This window comes from Camelus ferus, chromosome 12 (assembly GCF_009834535.1).
Source record: "Camelus ferus isolate YT-003-E chromosome 12, BCGSAC_Cfer_1.0, whole genome shotgun sequence".
In the NCBI taxonomy this organism is placed as follows: Eukaryota; Metazoa; Chordata; class Mammalia; order Artiodactyla; family Camelidae; genus Camelus; species Camelus ferus.
The window spans coordinates 23,479,856-23,504,155 of NC_045707.1; the positions used below are offsets into that span (position 1 = coordinate 23,479,856).

Below are 24,300 nucleotides of genomic sequence, written 5' to 3' on the forward strand. Positions count from 1 at the left end.
TTAAAAAAAAAAAGGAGCACTCTCAACAGCCATTTCCATGTTAATAGTCGGATGAGGATTGTAGCCTTCAATCTGAAAAGCCTTCAGCCTTGAAGTCATCAATTTTCTCAGCTTTTTCAAAGGATCTTGAGCTTCGAGAAAGGGCTTAGGTTCTTGCTGAAGCTGCATTTCAGCAGCTCAGTGTGATTCAGGTAAATGTATGCATCTCCTGAAGTGCGTACAAAGTCGCCTGTGATGTGTGTGATCATGTAGGTGTAAGGTGTAGCGGCGATGTTGAAGGGCACACCCAGGCCCCTGTGTCCAGACCAGTGGTACAGCCGGCAGGACAGCTCACCTCCTAGAACTGGCAAAGGGCATGGCCCGGGGGGAGGGCCAGGAGAGGAAGATCTTTGGGATTCCAAGCACACAGGATGATTCTTCTGTCGTCAAGGTTGGTTTTGATCATGTCAGCCACCGTTTACAGTTGGTCTACTCCCTGACCCGAATTAATCTGAATCCATATCTTCGTATTCGGATCCCAAATGCCTCCTACACTGGGCCTAAATCCCCTTCCCTGGTGGAGAATCCCAGGCTGTCGGAGAAGTCTCGGGACCCATTGGCATCCCAGGAAGACAGCTCCTCAATGTTTGTGAATTTCGTGATAAACCACAGCAACTCCTCCCAAACACTTTTCCAGAAACCACGTTTGGTTGTCACCAGGGGAAACTCATCTCTCAGGCTGTAGCGCGCCTGCGTGCGGAACACCAGCAGGGTGCGGGTGCGGGTGTGGGTGGAGGGGCGGATGCGCTCATCCTCCCGGACGCCGCAGCCGAGGGTGCGCTCCCTGTGCTCTGGTCCTGCAGCTCCCCGGGGGGCGCGGCGCCGGGCGGGGCGCGGCTGCGGGGACCCCACGGCCGCGGGCGAGGCGGCCCAGCCCTTTCCGGGAGCCCTGTTTCCCGCCACCGCTCCGGACACTCCGCCTTTTCCTGTGACCCCTGAAGTCTTTCTTCTCAGGCACAGTTTCAACCCCCGTTTTCTTTCTTAAACACAGTAAACACACTTGCAGATTTAGTCCAGTATCTGCAGTTGATAGGTTAGTTTCTGTCGTCTGCCGTTCCTGCTGGCTCTCATTCACGGTGAGTTAAATCCTTCCGTGGTTCGGGCTTTTTGACTCTGAGTTCGTATTTTTTTGTACTTTATGCACGAGAATTTTTGAGGCCCATGTGAAAGGTGGGTTCTTTGAGGATTTTCATTTGTTTCTGCTGGATGTCTGGGGCACCACCAGTGTGGGACCCTCCTATCCTCAAGTACCTGTTTTAGGTTTCTCAGTCTACTGAGGTGTTATGAATTTGGGCTACAAACTTTTGAAAGAATCAGCTTGTGTTGAGAATTCTCAAGGGAGATTTTTTTCCTGTCCATCTGGAGTCACGTGGGAGGACCGAGCTCAGCTCTCAGATCAAGTGATGGGGAATGATGCAGACACGTGGTTACTCCGCATCTGAGTTTGGTGAGCAGGGATACAGGAGTTTAGATCTCACTAGACATTTCAGAAACTTTCTTCCCTTTTTTTCAGATGTAAGTTGGGGAACTTTTCTGCCTTGAGAACTGATCAAGGCTATTATAAATGGTAGGTTAGATCCAAGGCAATTTGTTTAATGCTGTCATTATATAAGTTGCTGATCTTTCTTCTGTCGTTTAAGTTCATGCTACTTTTGAATGTCATTATTGAAATTGCTTCAGGTTGTATATATGAATGCATGTATTAGATACGTATGTGTGTGTATTACTTGCGGATGGTATCCATTCTGCCCTCCTATATTTCTTTCTTAATTGCAATTACAACCTAATAAGACAGATCACCTGGAACCAGTTTCCATCAACCTTTCTCTGGTTCCTTCATTCGAAAAATACTTGAGTGCCTCCCTTGAGCCCGGTGCTGTGCTATGTGCTCATTCAAATTTGTTTAGGTCAGTGAATACTGTGCACTCTATATTTGCTAGATACTACCTGGATGAATAATGCGCACTCCCGGGACCCAAGAAAATCAGTTTAGTTAGAGAGAAAAATTTAAATTTTAGGACAAATCATTTGGCAGTTTTGCATCGATCGACACAAAATATGGGCACAGCTTCTTTAACTAGCTGCTTGTGAAAACTGCATTTTGTATAATTATGGGTTCTCCTTAATCCAAGTGAATGAGGACAAAGTTACTTTTTTGCACTTTTTTCTATTTTACCTCTTTCTGAAACACACTGGGGTCTAACGTCTCCTTTCCCTTTAGCATTTAGCAAGTAAGACATAAGTATGATTTCCAACATGCATAAATGACCCGTGTCATAAACGAAGGAATTTTATCTTGTGTCCTCATAGTGGGGAGTGTTGTGGATGGTGATATTTTCCAAGATCCTATAAGGATTTGACAGGACACAAAGCAACAAGGCCCAGGTATTGGCTGGACAGCCCAGGTTTATTTTAAATATAGGAAAATACCACCAATAAAAAATAAGTGGGGAGAACTGTTTGAATTATAGAAAGTTTTTTTTTTTTTTTAAAGGATTGCAGTGTTCTTATTTTCAGAGATACTGAGTAATGTGAATGAGGCAACCTGATACTGCCTGCTACCACTTCTAAGGAAATCCGCTGGAGCGACTGAGATAGAACTATGAGTAGTTCATCACTTATTTGTTTTAAAAAAGGGTGCTTCCGAGTAATAACAACAACAACAGTAACAATAATAACACCACCACCGAGTGTTTATTGTGTGCTAGGAACTTTCCTAAGTGTGTTGCCAACTCTAATCTTTATGACAGTCTACTATGAAGTGTGTATTATTATGGTCTCCATTTTTCAGATAAGAAAACTGAGGCACAGTACTTTGTCCAGATCACGACAGTGGTGAGAGAAGATTCAAACCCAGGAGGACTGACTCTAGAGTCCATGGTCCTAAGCTTTAACTGCTTCCAGTTTGCCTTTTAATTACAACAGTGTGAACATTCGCACTTGCCATCTTGTTTTCCATCATATTTTTATATTATTACTTCACTTAGCAAATCTTTTTTTATATAGATTGTAAAAATGCCACCCAAGACATTGCCCAATGCATTAAAAGTTAAGATTAGTGGAGTCCAAATTTACAGATTGCAAGGTCGGCTGTTTTTATGGATGGTGGTTTACGTTCTGAAATACTTACACTGTATGCATGTATAAAAAGTACTATTACAGAAGCAGAGAGAGAGAGCCTCACATGCACCAAAACTCCACAGCGATTAAGGGGGTAATGCACAGTGATGTCTGATCTTCTTAGGGAACAGACTGTTCTCTTCTAGTCTTTGAATGTTCACGCTGATATTTAGAGCAGGGTGTCCGCATTAACCGGTTCCATTAGATGGTGGTCTGCAGTTATGCTTCTGTTGTGCCTCTGTCCTCCCTGGGGAAGAGAAAGATGATGGATTCGGCATAAAGCTGGACCTCACTGTATAAGTAAGTCGCCTGACTGCTGTGCACATTAGGGTAACTTTCATGATACATAGAGGTAACACAATGGAAATCACAGTTTAGAAACCCAATTTATCTTGCTGTGAATAGAATTGCCTCCAATCCTGACGACAATTAGTTTTGTTCCATAACGCTGTAATAGAAATGTGACATTGAAAAACTACTTGCAATCTACTAAAGCACTCATCGATCACAAGTTCATGCCACAGAGGGAAAAATGTTAATTCCACTTACTTGAAAAAACATAAAGCGTTTTTTTTTTTTACAAAGAGCGGCCACAAGGTCAGGGTGCGACTGCTGAGGTGATGAAGTGAAGGCTTCCCCGAAACTTTGAGTTGCTTATACATTCTATTAAAGCTGCAAAATTCTGCTGATTCTTGTTTCTCAAAACCACCGGGGTTGCGGCTCAGTCCCATTATGGATGAGGCGGGGAGTGATGCCAGCTGTTAATGTTTCCTGGAACTGCACTGCCGCTGACGCTCTTGGCTGGCCTTGGGTTTCCTCCTTGGCTCCAGCATCCTCTTCCTCTTCTCCCAACAATGCCTGTCAAATCGGTTCAGTACTGACACTGTTGTGTGGAAAAGCCCCATCCATATTGCACCTCACATTCACGGTGCAAATAAAAAGCCCCCTGCTCTGCAGTACTCTAGAAATTTAAAAAAAACCCTGAAATATGGGTAACTTATTTTTCCCATCATCAAGCGCATTAAAAAAAAATCTAGCTTGATAAGATGGGACTCAGATATCTTGCAACTCAACTGTACGTATTTATGAATTTGAGTTTCCTCATGGGTACATGGGGGATGATAGCTACCATGTGTGGTTATTGTGGAGTTAAACGTTAGCTGTGCAGGGTGCTGGCTGTCATTACTAGGCGACGTGAGAGTTGGTTCCCACCTCCAAGGAGCTTGTTCTGGAAGGAGAGAGAAAGCGTGTGCAGAAAAATCTATGCTTCAAGGCAGAAGGGGTGATGGCCGTGAAGGAGCCTCGGGGTGCCTTGCTGCAGGTGCTATGGAGATGGACTATGGGCTGTGATTCGGCGACAACCTCCTGACCGGTCTCCCTGACCCCTGTCTTACCCCCTGCCAGTCTGCTCTTCAGAAAACAGCCAACACGTCCTTTCTTAAATGCAAATATGATCACGCTTAAAATCATTGTTATTATTAGGAGCTGGCTCACACGACAGTAGAGGCTAAGAAGTCCCGGGATCTGCATTCGTCAGGCTGCGGATCCAGGAGGACCAGGGCTGTAGTTTCCAGCTGAATCCAAAGGCTGAGAACCAGCATAGGCGATGGTGTGAGTTCCAGTGCGAGGCCAGGAAAAGACCAGCCTCCCCGCTCAAAATGTCAGGCAAGTGGAATTCTCTTGTTCTCAGCCTTTTGATGCTCATGTTGTCCCACTTCTGGCCAGTAACAGTTCCCTTCAGGTGGGTTTCAGTGACTTTTTTGACAAGTCCCTGTGAACTTTGATGGTTTCCTTCCTCTCTAGAGCAACAGAGGGCTCCAAGCTCATCTTGTACTGTCTCCTGCCCTCGGCCTGGAAATCAGCTCTTTCTCCAAGGAGGCCCAGCTCCTTTTGGTGGCTGGTCACATTTGAGTCCCACATCTGATCACAGGGTGCTCATGACTGGACTGTTACGGCTTCCGGGACTTCTGGGTAGACGAGAGCTATGAAATGTGCATTGAAAAACCCTATGAGTCCATTCTGAAATTTCCAATTCAAATTTGACTTTGTTGAGTTTTTATTTAAAAAATTCCACATTTGGCCCTTTTCTGAAAAGTCTCCATTCTTAATAACAACATACTCTTCTACAGCGTCATCATACTACATATATGAATAGTTAAACATAACTGTACCAATATTACTATGAGCAATTAGACGACTGAATAAAGGTTAAGGTGGTTTTTTTTTTTTGTCCTTAGAAAACATCTCATTAAATAAGTGTGGCCAAATACTGTGTTTTAAAGCCGTTTGAATAATTTCTTTTCTCCATGTGGTAAATTATCTTTTCTAGTGACTTATGTAGCACCATTAATGAGTCTTCATTAAACTTGAATTCTAATAGACTTAGTTCCTAGGGGGAGGGGCACTGAAGATTAGAGTTGCATTCTAAATCAATTAGTCAGAGCAACAAAAACACGGAAAGATCTGTTGTATAAACATGTGGTCACATAACAGATTCTCTCTTCCTGAGGCTGTCAGGGAGTGCAGAGCAGCAGATGGAGAATTTTCCTGCCAGTGTGAGTCATTTAGCTTCCTAGTTAACATCAAGCTTCTGCAGGTTTCTTAATACACAGCGAACCATAGGTAAGACCAGATTTCCTATCACCTGCTGGTTCCTAGGTCATGTTGGTGGGAGCATGTCATGAACAAAGGGCCAGGAATGTGGTGGGGTTAGAAGCAAAGAAGGCAGTTGCTTTTCAGGGGCATTGAAAGCAGGGATGAAGCCAGTGCCTGATGATTTTACTGCTTCGGTGGTTTACCTTCGAGTACAGCTGGGGCAGGAAGAGTGAGAGAAGGCAGATTAATTTTAGGGAAAAGAGATGGTAAGAAAGGAAGGAGGGGCAGGAAGATAAAAATTACAGTAGCTCTTCTTGTACCAGACAGACACTGTGCTAAGCAATTTAATTAATTTAAATAGTTCTCAGAACTCAAATCACTTCCACAGTATTTCTTTAGAATGGACTGGAGGGTGTGTATTACTAACACCATTTTAGTAAAACATTTTACCCTCTTATTGGGTTTTGTATAATATAGTGATCTGCTGAATTAAACATTTTCGTAGACTAAATGCACACTTTGGGTTGAGGCTGAGACAAAGTCTCTCCCTCAGTGTTTTTGTAGAGACATAATTAGGAAGATCAGTATTATAATCATTTTCATTTTATTTTCCCAAGCCCCTAGCCTAGCCCCAGGCTCATAATACGTGCTCAATAAATGCTTGTTGAATGATTGAATTGCTCAATTACTTTTCAGATCCTCCCAACCCCAAGATGGAAGGGGAAACTAAAAATATACTCATGAAAATTTAATGCAGGCATACAATTAGATAAGGAAATATATTGATTGGAAATGCTGTAAATGTTGAAATAAGCATGTACTCTCTACTAAAGTAAAAGGAAATATCTAAAAAATCTGGGATAATATAATAAGCTTTCAGTGCTATAAAAGGAAAATCTTGGAAATCATCCAAATTCTCATTTTGTAGCTAAGAAACCTTTGATCAGATAGGATTGTGACTTTTGCAGGGCCACACCCCTGTTAGGGACACAGTCAGCTGGACCTAGTTTCTGACTCCTCCTCCATTCCGGCACATACTCCACCCTGACATCACACCCAGTGCCCAGCCAAGGACAGAGAGGAGGGACTGACTTCCATGTTCACTGAACTCCATATAATTAGTTTTAGAATCCTGGGAGAAATCAGGCCATTTCCTGTGATGAGAATTAACTCCATAAGTCATGCATTTCAGAAAATAAATGAGAAAATTCAGCAGATAAAAATAAGCCTGTTTAAACTGAGAACCAGATACAGAATAGTCTCTCAGTAGACCAGATAGATCCTGCCATAGTAGAGACATTTTTGCAACGATAACGTAAAACTATTGGATGTCTGGGAGAGAGTTAGTCTTCCATCCTGCCAAGAGGCTGAATAGAATGACTGGTTCTATTTCCAGTTTCCCTCATTTTCATTATCTGTGTTTGGGGTGGACGATCACAAACTTAATTATTTCTGTTTGGAGTAAAGGTGGAGGACAAAACTAATGATGTCATCAGAGGAAGCACGCAGAGAGTATATAACATCCTGGAGATCAGTCAGCTGGAAATTTTGCTAGCACATCACTCCTAGGGCGGTGAGCTCGGTGGGCTCTGAGAGCAGCAGTGAGTTGTGCCAGCTGCCCACTGAGGGTGACAGTTTAAAAACAATGGACTGAAAAATGTCATAAATTTGAAAAACAATGAACTGCCTGGTGTCAGGGTTTAGAGATTGATGGGACTGGTGCCTGGAAAGCCAGAAAGGAGTGTAGAAATTCACACCATTTAAACATTCAGAATGTCCCTTGCTGTGATTCATTTAGAGCCATATAGATATACATGCGTATCTACGTATGCGTGTATGTATACGTACACACACATACATTATTTATATTGTTTTCTGTCTGTGTTTAAAATGCTCAGGAGCTGAAACTTGTTTGGAAACGTTCAGTCGAGCGAAATGGTTCCTTTTGCAATATGCAGTTAGTATTCATGGCTCAGGCTTTAACTTTCTTTTCTCTTTCTCCCTATGTCATTAAAGGTGAAGGGCAAGCGGGAGGGAGAGGGTTTTGCTTATTCTGGTGTGCTCCCAGCAGTGCTGCCGCGCACAGCCGCGAAGGCTCTGCCTTGCACAGCACAGACTGCGATGCGAATGGTGCCCCCACCCCTCAAAGGGGTGCATGGGGCTGCTGGTCTAATGTAGTCAGAGGGGGGTTTGGGTTTGGAAGTGGATCAGTTCACTATTGCTGCTCAATACCCCAAACTTTGTGGTTTAAACCCAAAGCCATTTATTGTAGTTCATGAATTTGTTGGTTCCACTGGTCTTGACTCTGGTCTGCCATGCATCTAGGTGACCAGCTGGTGAGTAGTAGCTGGTGGGTCCCGGGTGACCTTGACAGACACGGCTCCCCTCTGCTTCATTGTTTCTCACAATCCTCCAGCAGGTCATCTCAGGTTTGTTCTCATGTTAGTGGCAGCTAATGTACAAGTGTTTTTCAAGCTTTGGCTCAGTCCAATTTGTTGCTTTCCCATTTGCCAAAGCAAATAACTTGGCCAAGTCCAGAGTCAATGTGAGAAGGCAGTTACCAAAGAATGTGGATACAGGGAGGTGTGAAAAGTTGGGACTCTTAAAACTCTCAAGGCAATCAGTCTAACTGAGTCAGCAAACAAAAGGCTATCATGAATGCTGACGGTCATTGTTGTTCAAGTCCGCCTTGTTTTACTTTGGAGTTTGCATTTAGTCATTTATTTATCCATCCAACATTTATTAGGGAACTGTCACGTTTAGACATTGTTCTAGAGGCTGGAACAAACTTTGTGCTTAAAATGGTTACCTGGTGGGACAGGATTTTCTTTGTCCCTGCCACCTTCTGTTTCTTTTCTAATCTTAGGTATGAAGGGGGTCTTTTGTAAATCGGAATAAAGAGGTAGAGATTTTGTTAACGTAGCAATAAATCAAAAGTTTGCTCTTTTGTCAAGAGATGTCGATGTTAACTGAGGAAGATTTGAAGGTCCTGAAGCATCTTTACACAGGAATATCGCCCCTCTTGGGTGGAGCTGGGACTTGGAAAAGAGGGAAGTGAGGTAGAAGAGAACTGAAGAGATGAGGTGGTGCAGGGAGAGTGGGAAGGGAGGGAAATACAGAGGGAGAACTTTAGATACTTATCTGAGGTGGACTGAATTAACTGAAGGATGACATTATGGGAAAGCAAAGGCGTTTTGCGTCTTCCTCTGGTACGTTTGCATAATTGGCAAATGCTTTTCCGTGGTGTGTTGTCTTAATGTGACCTCCCAGACCCTACGGGGCAACTGAGGCACTTTGTTATGTGGGGCTATTGAAGAGCCACCCCGTTAGCTTGCTCTGTTCTTCCCCTCACATCCCCTCACACCTGCCCAGGCTCCTCTTCATCCTTACCGTGTGTCAGTCACCGTCAGCTTCCTTTGGCTTTAGGAGACTCCCCCTTCAGCTGGACCTCAGTTATTAGTCATTTTAATTTTGCCTTCTGTAGAGTTCTAGAATTCTCATCGTCTTCGATCTTTATTCTTTAACAACATTCCCACAACCTAGCTCCCAGCAGATGACCTTGATTCTGATTTCATTCATTCATAGGACATTAAGGCAGCCCCAGTGATCGGGCGAAGCAGGGTGGCTGCAAACAGTACTACGCAAATGATAGTAACAATTGAGTGCTTATTGCTGTAAGCACTCAGTTAGCGTGCCTGTAGTGATGTTTTATACACACTCAAGCTCACAATGGCGACCTGATTATCCTCACTATAGATGAGAAAATGGAAGCGCAGAGAGGTGACATAACTTGCTGAAATAACAGAACTGGTGGCAGAGCTGGAATTTGAATCCAAGTGGTCAGGCACAGGGGCACGAGGTAAATAAGGGCCATTCCTGACCGCAGGGAGTGACCGCACATTCACTTTCTCTTTTCATCTGTTATCACAGTCTCTCACTGTTTCAAACATTGCCTTCCTTCCTTCATTCTTAAGAAAAGTTCCTTGACTTTTCTAAGTTTACCATTTACATGATGTTTTAATTCCTGTCTCTACTGCTTGCCCTCCCTCCTGCCCTCACCTCCAGCGAGACCTCGCTCTTCGTCGTCTTGGCTTTTCCTTCTGTCTTCTGTCACTTCGTCTCTGCTGGCTGTCCTCTAACGAACTGTCCTCTAACTTGTTGTTTTCTTGAATCACAAGACGAAAAAAATCGTACCTTTAATAACCTACCTTTAATGGGTTGTGCCTTTCATGTGCCTTTGATGGGATCTGCTCTCCTGGGGTCTCTGAAGTGCACATCAGAACAGACCATCTTTCCCCGGTCGTGCTCAGCCTTCCCGTCTCTGGGAGGACTTCCCTGCTGCCCTGATTGTGTCTTCCTGTCTCCACAACTGGATTTTACTCCTGTTCTTACCTATTGTGGGCGTTGCCCGGTGTTCTGCCCTGTGAACTCGCCTCTAATCTTTTTACTTTCTCTCGCAGTGATAAAGCAGCCATGTAATTTATTGCACCAGAATGGGACACTGTTGTCTGGGACAGATGCCAAGCTGGGTGGGATGCCAGGATGGTAGGAATAAAGCAGGAATGCACCCGTTCCCCAGGCTCTCTCAGTCCCACATTTTCAACCCCTTACTGGTGGTCTCTGTGTATGTTCGGGGCTTTAAGCTCCGCATATCCCAAATCACAGTCTTCATACTTTCCCTTTTTTTCCTAACCAGCTATTCCTGATTTCCTTACTTTTGCCATCATGCAATGACTGAGACCTGAAAACTTGGATCATTTCAAAGTCCTCTATGGACATCTCATTCCCCAGCCTTTCCTTTTAAGCTTTTTGGGTAGCTTCTCCCTTGTCCCAGCTGTTCTTGCTGCCTCGGGCAGCAGTAATATTAAACAGTTGCTGCTGATTGTTTTTGAACAACGCCTCAAGGGGAAACAAGTTTTTGCTGAGTGAACTCTGAGTCAGGTCAGATAAAGGTGAGCCGTGGAAGTGGGGGATTTCAGGGAGCTGCCAGATAGGTTAAATAGTGGGAGGGGGCTTTTGAGGAACCCTTGATCCATTCCGCCCCTTCCAGTGGTTGCTAGAGTGCTGGTTTTCATGGCTATTGTGAACACGAGGCTGCAGGTTTTCAAGATTACAGCAGAGCTTGGGAGACGGGGATGGGAATGTGGCAAGTTAAACAAAACTTCCTGTTTCTAATGGAGATTCAGCTACTTTTTTGAATAAACTCTCCTTGGATTGTAACAGGCTTTCGGCTAATTTCTAGAGTTCTGAAAAAAGATGTGTTTTGGCGATTTTTGTTAGTATTCTTACTGCTTTTATGGGCGGAGTGGATTTTGGGGGTTCCTTACTCAGAAGTCAGAATCCCTTCATGGAATGCTTAGAGCTTCAGTTTCCACTTAATGAAATCCTATTAATAAATTCTGAATTTTTAAACCTTTCCCTGACCATAGGGAAAGAGATTTTTTTTCTTTTTAAAATTTCTACAGTATATTGCATATATCACTTATTCTATTGTCATGAAAATTTGGTGTTCATACAAATAACTTCCAGAGATCAGGGTTCAGGACGGCTGGAGAAAGACTAAAGGATCTGCATTTTAAACAAGTCCTAGGGAACTGGAGTGCTCATAAGCTCATGGGCCAAATTTGATTAAGAAACATTGATCTAAATGGTATTCATACTACTTATCATATACCAATATATATTACATATATATTTATTATTTTATTTTACTTTTTGCATGTCTATATTTCTCTAGTAAAATAAAAACTCTTTGTCTACAGGAACAGTGTCTTGTACCCTCTGAATCCTCAAAGGATTCAATATTATAGGCGACCTTTGAAAAGTTTGCTGATGAATCGATAAGTAAGAGCACTGTTTTCATGAGCAAGAAGTTGTTAATTCCAAACTAGGACCGACCACATAAAACTTCGGGAATTTGGAAACTCACCTGGTAAATTGAAAATTGCCAGCAATTGCTTTCTTAATTAAGGAAGCAGTTAATTTTTAGAGATCTGAACTTGGAAAAAGTACTTCAATCGCTTTCCCAAATTATTTTCTTGAAAAATGCTAAGTACTCAAACTCTAGCAAAATACATACATGAGAAAACTTTGATCTTAGGTGCTTTGAGAGAAAGGAGGGGAAACACTGAACTGCAAAAAGATGTATGTCCTGCTAGTTATTCATTTCTTTTTCTCTCAAGATGAGGTTTTAGGTGAAGTGTCAGCAGTTCTGTCATCATTCATCTTTTTAGTCTCAAAGCTGATAATTTACAGACTTTCTCTGCCATATGGCCGTGTGCCTCTTGTGCATAAAGTAGGCACAGGTTGCCGGGACTGGTGAGGCTGGCTCGGACGCAGATGGCAAAGTTATCCCTGGTCTCAGATTGTCTCTGTGATCCTGTGGTGATTTCTTGGTTGGTAAGTTAACATTCTCTTGTCCAGAGAATCTATGAGATTTAAAGGAGTCTCGTGAGAGACCAAGGTGCTGTAGGATGTTAGACCATAAGGGCAGCACTCCAGTTCCCTGCTGGAGTGCAACAGATTCAGTTGTGAGCACCGCAAGTCTCCAGTAGCATTCAGTCAGCTGTCTTGCCTTACATGAAAGGAGCTCGTTAGAAACTGGTTAGGTGACCACAGGTTCTCTCTCTCTGTGCATTGCGTAGAGAGATATTTGTTTTGGCTTATTTAAGAAGATAGCAGTGAAAACATACCAAAGTGTTTCTGAGTTGTATGTATACCAGACGTGTTTATTAGAAACAGTGGATTTCCATATCAGCATTCAGGACACAGAGGGGGACATCATAGGGAGTGTATATGTGTGTGTGTGTGTGTGTGTGTGTGTATTTATTCAAAGTTTTATTTAGGTGTAATTGATACATAAAAAACTGCACACTTTGGAAATGTGTAGTATGATGTCTTGACATATAATTATACCAAGTAAACCATCACTGCAGTCAAGGTAATGAGCATAGTCACCTCCCCTAAAATTTCCCCATGCTCCTTTGTAATCTTTCTCAACCATTCCTTCCCTTCCTGTCCTCTCTCCTCTGGAAGGCACCGATCTGCTTTCTGTCACTATAGATTAGTTTGCATTTTCTAGAATTTTACACAAATGGAATAATACAGGGTACACTGTTTTTTTTTGTCTGAATCCTTTCATTCAGTGTAATTATTTTGAGATTCATTCATGTTATAAAGTTTATCAGTAATTCATTCTTTTTACTGCTGAGTACTCCACTGTGTAGATGTACTATAGTTTGTTTATCCATTCACCTTGCCGATGGACATTTGGATTGTGTTCCAGTCTTCAGCTATTACAAATAAAGCTTCTAAGAACATGCATGTACAAGTATTTATGCTCTTTTATTTCTCTTGGGTAAATATGCTGGGGTAAATGGCAGGATCATGTGTACATATATGTTTAACTTTTTAAGAAAACAGTTGACAATTCCTTAAATGGTTGTGCCATTTTACATTCCCAGCAGTGTAAGGGAGTTCCGGTTCCTCCATCTTCTTGTGAACACTTCATACTGTCTGCCTTTAAAATTTTAGCCGCTCAGTAGGTAATATAGGTAATAGGTACTACATCGAGTTATCTTTTCATGTGTTCATTTGCCATCTGTATATCTTTGGTGAAGTGCCTCCTCAAATATTTAGCTCATCAAAGAAATGGATTGTTTTCTTACAGCTGAGTTTTGAGAGTTCTTTATGTATTCCAGATACACGTCTTTTTATCCATCAGCTGCTTTGCAAATACTTCTCCCCAGCCTGTGCCTTTTATTCTCTCTACAGGATCTTTTGAAAAACAGAAATTTTAACTTTTTGTGAAATCAGTTTATTTTGCTTTTGATTTTAAAAAATATTTTTGTTAGGCAAAGAATTCTAGGTTGACAGTGTTCTTCTTTTAGTATGACTTCTTGTTCATATTATTTCCAAAGAGAAATCTGCTGTCATCTTTGTTCCCCTCTATGCTGTATGTCTTTTTTCTCTAACTTTAAGATTTCTTTCTTTATCACCATTTTTGAGCAGTTTGATTATAATGTGCCTTCATAAGGTTTCCCTTATACTTGCTCTTTTAAAAATTGATATAAGTGATATGTAACATTTAATTAGTTTCATGTGTACACCATAATGATCTGATATATGTATATACTGTGAAATGATCACCACAGGAAGTTTAGTTAATATCCATCACTACACATATTTCTTATATTTGGGATTCCTTGAGCTTCTTGGAATTGTGAGTATTTCGTTTTCATCAGATTTGAAAAAAATTGGTTCAGTATTTCCTTAAATTTTTTTTTCTGTAACCTGTGCCCATTTGTGGGATCCCACCCGATGCCTTCCTGCAGCTCACTGATGCTTAGTTAGTTCATTTGAAAACACTCACTTTTCTCTGTATGTTTTATTTTGGATAGTTTGTATTCAGTTGTTTTTAAGTTTACTGAATCGTTTCTTCTGAAATGTGTAACTTGCCATTAACTCCATGCCAGTGTATTTTTCATCTCAGACACTGTCATATGCATCTATAGAAATTCCATTTGGATCTTTTTATATTGCCGTATCTCTAGTTAACATTTTAAACATATGAAATACAGTTATAAAAGCTGTTTTAATGTCTTGTCTGCCAATTCTAACATCTGTGTCAGTTCTGATTTGCTTTCCCCCCTCATTTTTGGTTGTATCTTTCTGGTTCTTTGCATGTCTGGTAATTTTCTGTTTGGATATAAGACACTGAATTTTACCTTGTTACATGCTGGACATTTTTGGATTCCTATTAATATTTTTGAGCTTTGTTCACGGGCCCAGTTGTGTTACTTGAAAACATTTGACCTTTTTGGGTCTTGCTTTTAAGGTTGACTTTGAGAGCAGAGCAGCATTTAGTCTAGGGCTGATTATTCCCCATTGTTGATGCAAGTCACTTCTCCGTGTTCTCCGCCTGGTGCCCCAAGAATCACGAGTCTCTGCACGCTGGGTGGTGGGAACAGCTGGGCATCACGGCCTTTGACCCTTCAGGCGGTCTTGCCGGGGCCTCCCAGGTAGTTTCTTCACACACGCGCACTCGTCAGTACTCGGCCACACACTTGGGGGAGACCCTCTTCAGATACCTGCAGTTGTCTCGGTGCGTCTCTCCCCGCTCCAGCATCCTGTCTTGTGGACTCCAGCTGTCTTGGTCTTCCCATACTCCCAGATCTATCTCGTTGTCTCAGGTTGTCGGCTGGGCTCTGCCAGGGTTCCCCTCCCTGCGTCGTGTCATGGGACTCTCTGAGGGCAGTAGGCTAGAGTGGTTGCAGCATTCACCTCGTCCGTTTTGTCTTTCAGGGACCCCTGTTCTTTGCTTCCTATGTCCTCTGTCTCGAAAACTATTATTTCATGTGCTTGTCAATGTTTTGGTTAAGTGGGAAGGTATATCTTTTAACCAATCTTGGCCAGCAGTGTGAGTCTCTGGGAGTGTTTTAAACACCAGCTTGCTCCATTAGAACTGTGACCAAGCCTGAAGACCAAGTTACATGTGGTTCCTAAATAGACCTTTTCTTCTCTCAAAAAATACTCGATTAATTTGTTACTTTTATCATTTGACATCCCTGGTTATTCTGATAGATACTGCCCTCACGAACTCAATGCTCTTTTATCTGGGTGCAAATAGAGTGGATTCTAGCTTTAATTGAAAAGATGTTATTGTGATCATTCTGAGAAGGAGAAAACCGCTCTCTTTGTGGAAGAACATCAATGCTTCAGTTCTATTTAATATGTGGGAGTGAAAGTCTGTTCAGTGTACTGGCCTGACTTGAAAGATTTCACCTGTCATTAGATGGTGGGCAATTATCCACGTGTTTAACCAAGCTCCAGATTTGTCTGACTTTGTCTCTCTTCCCTGTGATATTTCTCTCTGTTTCTGAGATGATAGCTGTTGCATGAAAAAAATTTGTTTTGTTGCCAAATACTTGTGCATCTCAGTGTAAATCAGGTACATTTACTGCAGAGCTTCTTGGAGCCTTGCTGTGCTGATACGCATGTGGTTGTCCACGCGGGTGTACAGGCTGAGGCCTTTTCCAAACTTGTTTGACTATCAGACCGTATGTTCTTGGAGCATCTCTTGTGGTAGGTGCTCTACACAGTACATGTTAGGAAATGCTGTGTTAGAGAGACATGAAAACCTGGAGTTTTAGATTGCTCTCTGGAACATGCCACCAAAAGCCTTTCAAGTCAAGATCCAGGAAATTTCCTTTTCCTCCTTATTTCCTTTTCCATTTTCCTTCTCTAATCCTTCAAGTCCTTGCAAAACAGAAATTCTGAATCAAGCACTCGATAGGTACCGTTAATGAGGTATATTTAGGGGGAGTGGGGTGGGAAGGGACAGACTGGGAGTTCAGAATTTGTAGATACTGACGGGCATATGTAGAATAGATAAACAAGATTATACTGTACAGCACAGGGAAATGTATACAAGATCTTGTGGTAGCTCACAGAGAAAAAAATGTGACAATGAGTATATGTTTATGTATGCATGTTTATATATATATGTTCGTGTATAACTGAAAAATTGTGCTCTACACTGGAATTTGACACAACATTATAAAAAGACTATAACTCAATAAAAACTGTTTTTTAAAAAAAAGAGGTATAGTTAAAGGGAGGAAAGAGAAGTTACTTGTTTGGTCTGGGCCTCAGTTTACTTATGTGTGAAGCAAGAAGGTTGGATTATGATTGTTAATATCTCTTCCTCCTCTTTAATTCTGTGCGTTTTTGATTCAGGAAGGATGATCCCTGACCCCGACGTACTGACTGTCCAGCTGGGGGTGCAAGGCTGATGCCAGTGACACAACTAGCGAGCCGTTCAGAATGGCACATCTCTCTAAGCCAAGGTGTGTGGTGCAGGTTGGAGGCGCTCGACAAGTGCAGAGAGGGGAAACCGGTGAGGCCGGAACATGTCTAACTCACTGTTGTTTTTTCCTGCTACGTTAGGCACTCAACAGAGCCTCCACAACAATGATTTAACAAGAGTGTATTTGGCTGTAGAGATGTAAGATGCATTTACTATGTGTAAAGACTTTATCCCACGTCTGCTTAAGCTCACCTAATAACAGTGCTGCAATGTATGGTTAATGGGAACAGCTCTGTCGATAGAAGCATATGATACTTGTTAAACAATCATTAGGCCACTCATGCTTTCTGTGGAACCTGAAGGCTTGAACTAAGAGGTGTTCTAAGCTGAAGGTGTGAACAGGACCCTAGAATGTTAGCGCTGGAAGAGCCCTGGGGGGGCACCAAGGTAAGGGGTCAGCAAGCTTTTTCTGTAGGGGGCCAGACAGTAAGTATTGTATTGTATTGTATTCATTTATTTATTTACATTTTTTATTGAGTTACAGTCATTTTACAATGTTGTGTCAAATTCCAGTGTAGAGCACAATTTTTCAGTTATACATGAACGTACACATATTCATTATCACATTGTTTTTTTTTGTCGCTGTGAGCTACCACAAGATCTTGTATATATTTCCCTGTGCTATACAGTATAATCTTGTTTATCTGTTCTGCATTTTGAACTCCCAGTCTGTCCCTTCCCACCCCCTGCCTCCTTGGCAACCACAAGTTTGTATTCTATGTCTATGAGTCTGTTTATGTTTTGTATTTATGTTCCTTTTATTTTAGACTCCACACATGAGCGATCTCATAAGGTATTTTTCTTTCTCTTTCTGGCTTACTTCACTGGATAGTAAGTATTTTAGAGTTTGCAGGCTGTTAGATCACTGCTGCAACCGTTCAGCTGGGCCACTGTAGTGCAAAAATAGCCATAGACAATCTGTAAATAATTGGGCATGGCTGAGTTTCAATAAAACTTTACAGACAGAAACAGGAAGCCTGTGGGCTAGGGTTGCTGAAACTTGATCTGGATGAAGACTAGAGTAGTTTAGGGTTTGATCAAGATCACAAGAGATGTGGACTGAATTGTGTCCCACAAGTCATATGCTGAAGCCCTTACCGCTGTGTGATGATATTTGGAGATAAGGACTGCAGGGAAGTAATTAAGGTCAGATGAGGTCATGGGATGGGTCCCTGATGCAATCAATTCGTGTCCTTATAAGAAGAGGCATCAGAGAGCATGCTTTCTTTCTCTTTCTCTCGCCACCATGTGAGGAGCCCGCAAAGAAGCAGTTGTGAAATAACAGAAAATACAGTTGTCTCCGCCCCTTGTTCCTGGCGCAGAGCTTCTAAAGTGCCTTGCAATTTCCCTGGGTGACGGGTGGTGGGAGCATCTTTTGTTCTAAGGAGGCTGCTCTTGGTGAGTGGGCTCCGGGATGGGGGCTGGCCACCAGAAAGACCAAGCCATGATTTGAAGCTTGTAACTTTCAGCCCCATCCCTCATTCTCCAGAGAGAGGAGAGGGACTGGAAATTGAGTTAATATTGATCATGCCTTTGTGATGAAGCCTCCATAAAAATCCCCAAAGTACAGGGTTCAGAGAGAGGTTGGTGAACATATTGACATGCAGGGAGGGTGGCACACCCCAACCTTTCCGGGACAGACCCTTCCAGATCTCAGCTATGTATCTCTTCATCTGACTGTTCAGTTGTACCCCTTAAAATATTACTCGTAATAAATTGACAGTAGTAAGTAAACTGTTTTTTGGGTTCTGTGAACCACTCTAGCAAATTCTCAAACCTGAGGAGGGGTTCACGGGAGCCTCTGGATTACAGTCACTTCTGGCAGAGGTTGTGGATAACCTGGGGACCTGCTACTTGATTGACATCTGAGGTGGGAGGCGGTCTCGTGGGACTGAGTCTTCATCCCATGGGGTCTGTGTTAACTCTCATCAGTGTCAGAATTGGATGGAGTTGAATTGAACTGTCGGACACTCAGCTGGTATCAGAGAATTGGTTGGAGGAAGGGAAGAACCCCACACATCCGGTGTATGCAGCGTTTTGAATGTGAGAGGAAAGGAAAAGACAGTGAATTTCCTTGACAGTGGTCACCTGCAGGCCAGGAAGAGAGCTCTCCCCAGAGCCTCACCGGGCTGGCAACCTGGTCTTGGACCTCCAGCCTCCAGAACTCTGGGGAAATAAATCTCGGCGGTTTCAACCCCCCGGTCTGCAGTGTTTTGTATGTCCCGTGCAATATTTGGGATGTACGTATACTAAAAAATGATATCTTATTTATCTGAGATCCAGATTTGTTTGTCTTGCATTTGTATCTGCGAACTCTGGCCACCCTACTCAAGAGGCCACGCTTTCCATTTCATCCAGAACTTGCTTTGAATGATGAAAGCTGGCGATAGCATTCCGAGAAATGTAAGACACCAAAGAACTCTGCTGTGTCCTTTTTCACTTGTGTTACTGCCCTGTGTTGGCCAGCTACTTACGCTGAGAATGGTGACGTAAAAGGGAAGAGAAAAATCAGGCAACCTAAAGTCCCCGTCTTTTTCAGTCCTTTCTTACTGGTCAGTTGGCCTCATGTAGAGTTGCTAGAATGTGCACGTATCAAGAAGTGAAATAAAAACACTGGGATTAATTTTGTGCAGTGTTCCCACTGTTTCATAAGAGCTAAATAACTGTACAGCTACGAGAAAATAAAATAGGGAAACCCAAGAAGGTTTTCCTAAGGAAGTGATTTCTTATGGGGAGATCTGAAAAATGAGTAAGCATTAACCAGGTGAAGGAAAGGTATGGGGTGTAAAAACATGGGCAGAGACCTTGAGATGAGAGGAAGCGTGATGATTTGAGGAACTTATAGGGGCCTGGATGGCTGGAGCACAGATATGCAAAGAGCCTGGAACAAGTAATATGGCCTGGCCACTCAGAACCTCGCAGGCTGGACTAGCGGTTGTCCTGGCATATTGAGAAGCCCTGCAGAGCTTTAAGGGCCTTTCAGGTTATTCAGGCTGCAGTGCATTTCAGGAGAACAAAAATGACTGTGAGAAGGCCAGTTAAGAGACGCTTGCTGTATGATGGTGGTTTAAATCCAAGCTCTCAGTGGTGGCCGAGCTGGAGAGGAGTAGATGGAGGTGAGGGAGTCTTAGGAGGACTTGGTAAGGGTTGAATATGGGAGTGAGGGAGTGCGTGGTGTTGGCTAATCCCCACACGCCTGGCCTGTGGAACTGGAGAGGTTGGGCCTGTGGGTCCTTGGGCGGGAGACTCTAGAAGAGAGCTGGGTTTCAGAGGACAGGTGGGAGTGGGTTGTGACTGAGTTTGAGGCGCCCATGGAGGTATTGGCTAGGCAGCTGGGTATGCGGGCCTTGGGTAGGCTTTTCCCTGACCACAATGAACATTTGTGATACCTTCCAAAGGGAAAGTGAAAGTATTTTGGATGAAAAATGAATGCAGAAAGACTGACTTGCCTGTCTGTGCTTCATGATCGCGGGCAGACTCCCTGGAGCTGCGTCCGATGGAAATCCCAGCACTGGGAGCGGCTTGAAGGGAAAGGATGCAGACCAGGATCCTCCCTCCTGAGTTTCATAGATGAGATGGGAGCTTCTTCAGACAGTGATGCCACAGCCTCTGGTCTCTTCCCATCCACATTTACAATGAAATCTGAGCTGCCTTCTTAGAAGATCTTGCATGATTCGGCCTCAGTCCCCCTCTCTAATGTCATCTGACCCCCCTCTCCCTAGATTCTAGCCGAGTTGGCTCCCTGCTTTTTCATCTCTCAAACCAAACTTCCTCTGCCCCAGGCCTATTTGAACTGGCACTTCTCTTCTTCACCTCCCTTATTCTCTTAACAGCAGCTCCTTCCCTGCATGAGATTCCAGCTTAACTTCCTCCTCCACGGGGGACCCTGTCCCTGTTCACCCACCCTAAGTGCTTGCCCCCATCACCTTCTATTCCACTACCCTGTTTTATTTTCTTCATCGATCTCACACTCGCTGAAATTGGGTTTATGTATTTACTCACCTATTTCTCCCTATCGAGTGAAGTTTCACGAGAAGGGCAGCTGGGTCTGTCCTGTTCAGAGCCGCCACACCAGCCCCTGTCACAGAGCCTGTTAAGTGGCGGTGCTGAGCACGCTTCTGTGTAGCGGATGAATTCTGTCAGGCGCTGGGAAGACACAGATACTGAGCAGGAATCCAAATCTTGAGGGCTGCAAGTGTCAGACTTTGGAGGAATGTTGGTGCGTTGGAGAAGGGTAGGGTGTGGGGCGCAAGTTCTGTGCGGAGATCCTAAGGTCAAATAGCTCTGAAAAGTCCGCTGGAGACCCTCCTAGCCCTCCTCAGCCTCGCCGACCTACTGTGTTAACCCAAATCCCCTTGGATGCAATGAAACCGTGTGCACGGTGCCCCCAGCCCCCTGAGCAGCGTGGCTCGGAGGCTGCTGTCTGGTGCGCCCGGGCGCTGCTGCCGCCGGCAGGTAAGCTGTACATAGAAACACTATACACACCCTCTTTGAGAAAGAAAATAAAAAATCAAAGGCATGAGTCCCCTTTAAGAAGGAAGTCCTCTTTAATTAAAGGAAAACTAGGGAACAATTCACCTGGTCCTAAAATTGCTTAGATCCTATTAAGTTGGGTTTATGATCTAATAAAGCAGACTGAAGGGCTGTGGGTAGACGAACAATCAACCGAGATGAAGGTTTTTGAGAAAGATGAAAATTGATGAAGTCCTCTGTTCTCTCCCAGAAGGGGACAGATTTCTTCACTGGAGTTTTCTTCTGTGCAATTTAAAGAGATAGGGACTGTCTTGCTGTTAAATTGTCTTGTTACAAGACTAACTCCTGTGCTTGTAAAGCCTGTCTTGATCATTGCAGAAAACCGCAACACACGGTCAGGTGAGGGAAAAATGATAGGTCAGAACTACTACCCGCTTACTCATTGCAAATGCAACTGAGCCTAGAATGAACTTTTCTAGCAACAATGTTGAGAATGAAGCCTCCAAATGAAGAGTTAGTCATAATCTGAATCCTGAATGGCATCAGTCGGTGACAGCCCTCTGCACTGGTCCCTGGTATTCCGCTGCTGCCATCTCCAGGGTCACACCTCGGTGGTACTGGGACGGTCACTGCCAATGTCTGCCTCTCTGATCCGTTAACTCATCTCCATATGTGCTTAAATCCCTGATCAACCCTCTTCTGATGGAGATATTCTTTAAAAAATACCACTTTTTCTGAACAGAAAGTTCCTTTTATATACTTAAAAAAATACAGAAAAATATAAAAATCCCTGTATCATGTCACTAGGGGGAGAAAGGTTAATATTTTGGGATTTTTTTTTACCTGAGCTAAGTTGTTTTATTTTTAGAAAATTTGTCTCACAATATATTATTTCCTGTTTTTTCACTTAATGTTATATCATGAACATTTCCTCACCACATAAACTTTTTTTTGTGTGTGAAGATGATTTTAATGGTCCCCCAAATATTCCATTGTGTAGATTACTAGTGGAACTTTTAGACAGGTGGATTGTTCCCAACCTCCTCCCTCTCTCTCTCTTTCCCTCCTTCCCTTCCTTGAGTTTTGTCAACCTCACTTAAGCTGTTATTTTTTTTTTTTCCCAAGATGGCAGATTGAGTTATAAATTGAAGCCATAACCTAACAATCTTAAGTAGCATTCCACATTTAATTAAAGGCAATTTATTCATTAGTAGTCACAGAAAAATGAAAAAAATGTGGAGCTGGGGAAGGACACTTGAGTAAGTACTGCCAAATTCCAAACTTTCGCTTCCCGTGACGGTAGGGTGTAGTTTTAAGACCAACACTGCACAGAGGAAGGTTTTACTGTCATACAGACTAGTTACCATCCAGGCTACAAACTGCGTCTTGCTCTCTCACCTCAAAGGAGATGCGTTTACAGAAGCATCTTCGGCTACACCTTCAAATCTGAGTTGCTCTGGACATTTGTCTCCTTTGCTGCCAGGCAGAGACGCCTGGCATGGGTTTCTGCTCCACCCCTCTGGCTGTGTGATTCTGTTCCTTTTAACACGTTATATTCTGCACCAAGTTCAGTTCATCCAGGAGATTCTTTGCTGCCTTGTATTCTTTATCATGCTGCCATTTGGGGCAAGAATCCTTCAAGACTACGAGCGATCTTTTTCTAATGGACATCAGACCGATAGTGGGGCGAGTCATGCTACCTTTTCCCAACCCGTCAAACCCTCATGTGCTTGATCGGAGCTCGCTTCGCTCTTCCAGCCAAGCGGGTTGCTACCTGCTGGATTTATCAGCTGATTCTCCCGGAAGTGACCCACGTTCCTTTAGTTGCGGAGATGAGCACCAGAACGTTGCGGTGGCAGAGAAGGTCACTGCAGTGACAATGCAGATGTCTTTGAGTAGAAAACACGCTAAACCCAGTGCAAAGCACGTGAGGTCCTGGATTCCAGGTTTAGGATGAAGCTGGGAGAAATTCTCAGAGTTCCCTCATGAAGAGCTTTTCTCCCATGTTCAGGAAGAGGTGATGAAGGATCAGATGTGATAGACCCTTGGTCTTCTTTACTCCTTTCTCAGAGAGAGCTGTGTTCTTCGGAGGAGCTGCAGTAGCAAAGGCAGAAAGCGCCACGTGGGACAAAATAGTGAGCCGGCAGCGAGCAGCCTCGGGACACTGGTGGTCCGGACAGGAGAACTAGTCAGCTGTGGTGCTGAGGGGATGGCTGCTAATTTTTTTTTAATCCGATGATTTTTATGAACATTTTTGTTGGGTTAGAGCTCTAGAAGTATTTGGGAAGACATAAAAGCTCAATTATTTTTGGTATGAAAACTCAGCTTCTTTTTCTCTTTCTTTTTGAACCCTGTTGGTGGAGGTCAGACAATCAGTCCTCGGGAAGAGGCTTAGAGGGTGGCCAGGGTTCGCAGAGCCTGTGAGGCTGGCCCTGGGGGTCCAGGCTGCTTCTCCGCGGCAGCTGAGGCCTCTGCTTGCAGCTGATGTTTCCCTTTAGAAAACATTGTGCCTTCTGCAAGATTTCAGGTCTCCTTTCTCAATGCTGCTATGAGTTCAGAAAGAGGCGGTGTCAGCAGGGTGGAAGCAGGTGCTTGGGGCCGCAGCGGGAGCGAGCAGGACAGGACTGTGTGTGCAGGAACAGGTGGTAGGCATCCTCACGGGCCTGGGTTGCATACTGGCGGAAGTCCTGGCTGACCATGTCATTATTCATGACAACAGTTTTAGGTGGTTAATTATTTATGACGTCTTTTCCCCTTAGTGGATGTAATGGAACAAGGATCTTCATACCAGAGCTGTACAAATGCCGTCCTTCTGCCTTACGGGATGGAAGGCACTTTGGCCACTTAAAGATAATTGCTATCGTTAAATATTGATAGAGTAGGTTTTTTTTTTTTTTTTTTTTAAGTTTCTAGAAGTAAAAATGAAGAGAACAAATCTGAGAAACATAATCAATGTGCCCTGGACTTTTTGTCCAATGAGACCCAGACCTCAAGGAGGAAGAAAATTATTTGGAAGGCGGATGCCTTCCTTTTTGTCTTTTAATAACAGCCTCCCAGGTGCTAATTATTGCCTGAGATGTGAAATCAAGGAGGCATTTTACAAGGCACAATGTAAGAAAGAAGTAGCACTTAAAAATATCACTCCAGAGTGTAACTGCGTCTTCTCTAACCGAGGGCATGCTGCCCAGAAAAGAGTGTGGAGGGAA

The 24,300-nt window shown here is 43.4% G+C and overlaps 1 pseudogene; it reads right to left on the reverse strand.

Moving 5' to 3' along the window:
* LOC102504407 lies at window positions 1-23,805 on the reverse strand (annotated as a pseudogene).
* Between the last annotated feature and the right edge of the window lie 495 nt (window positions 23,806-24,300).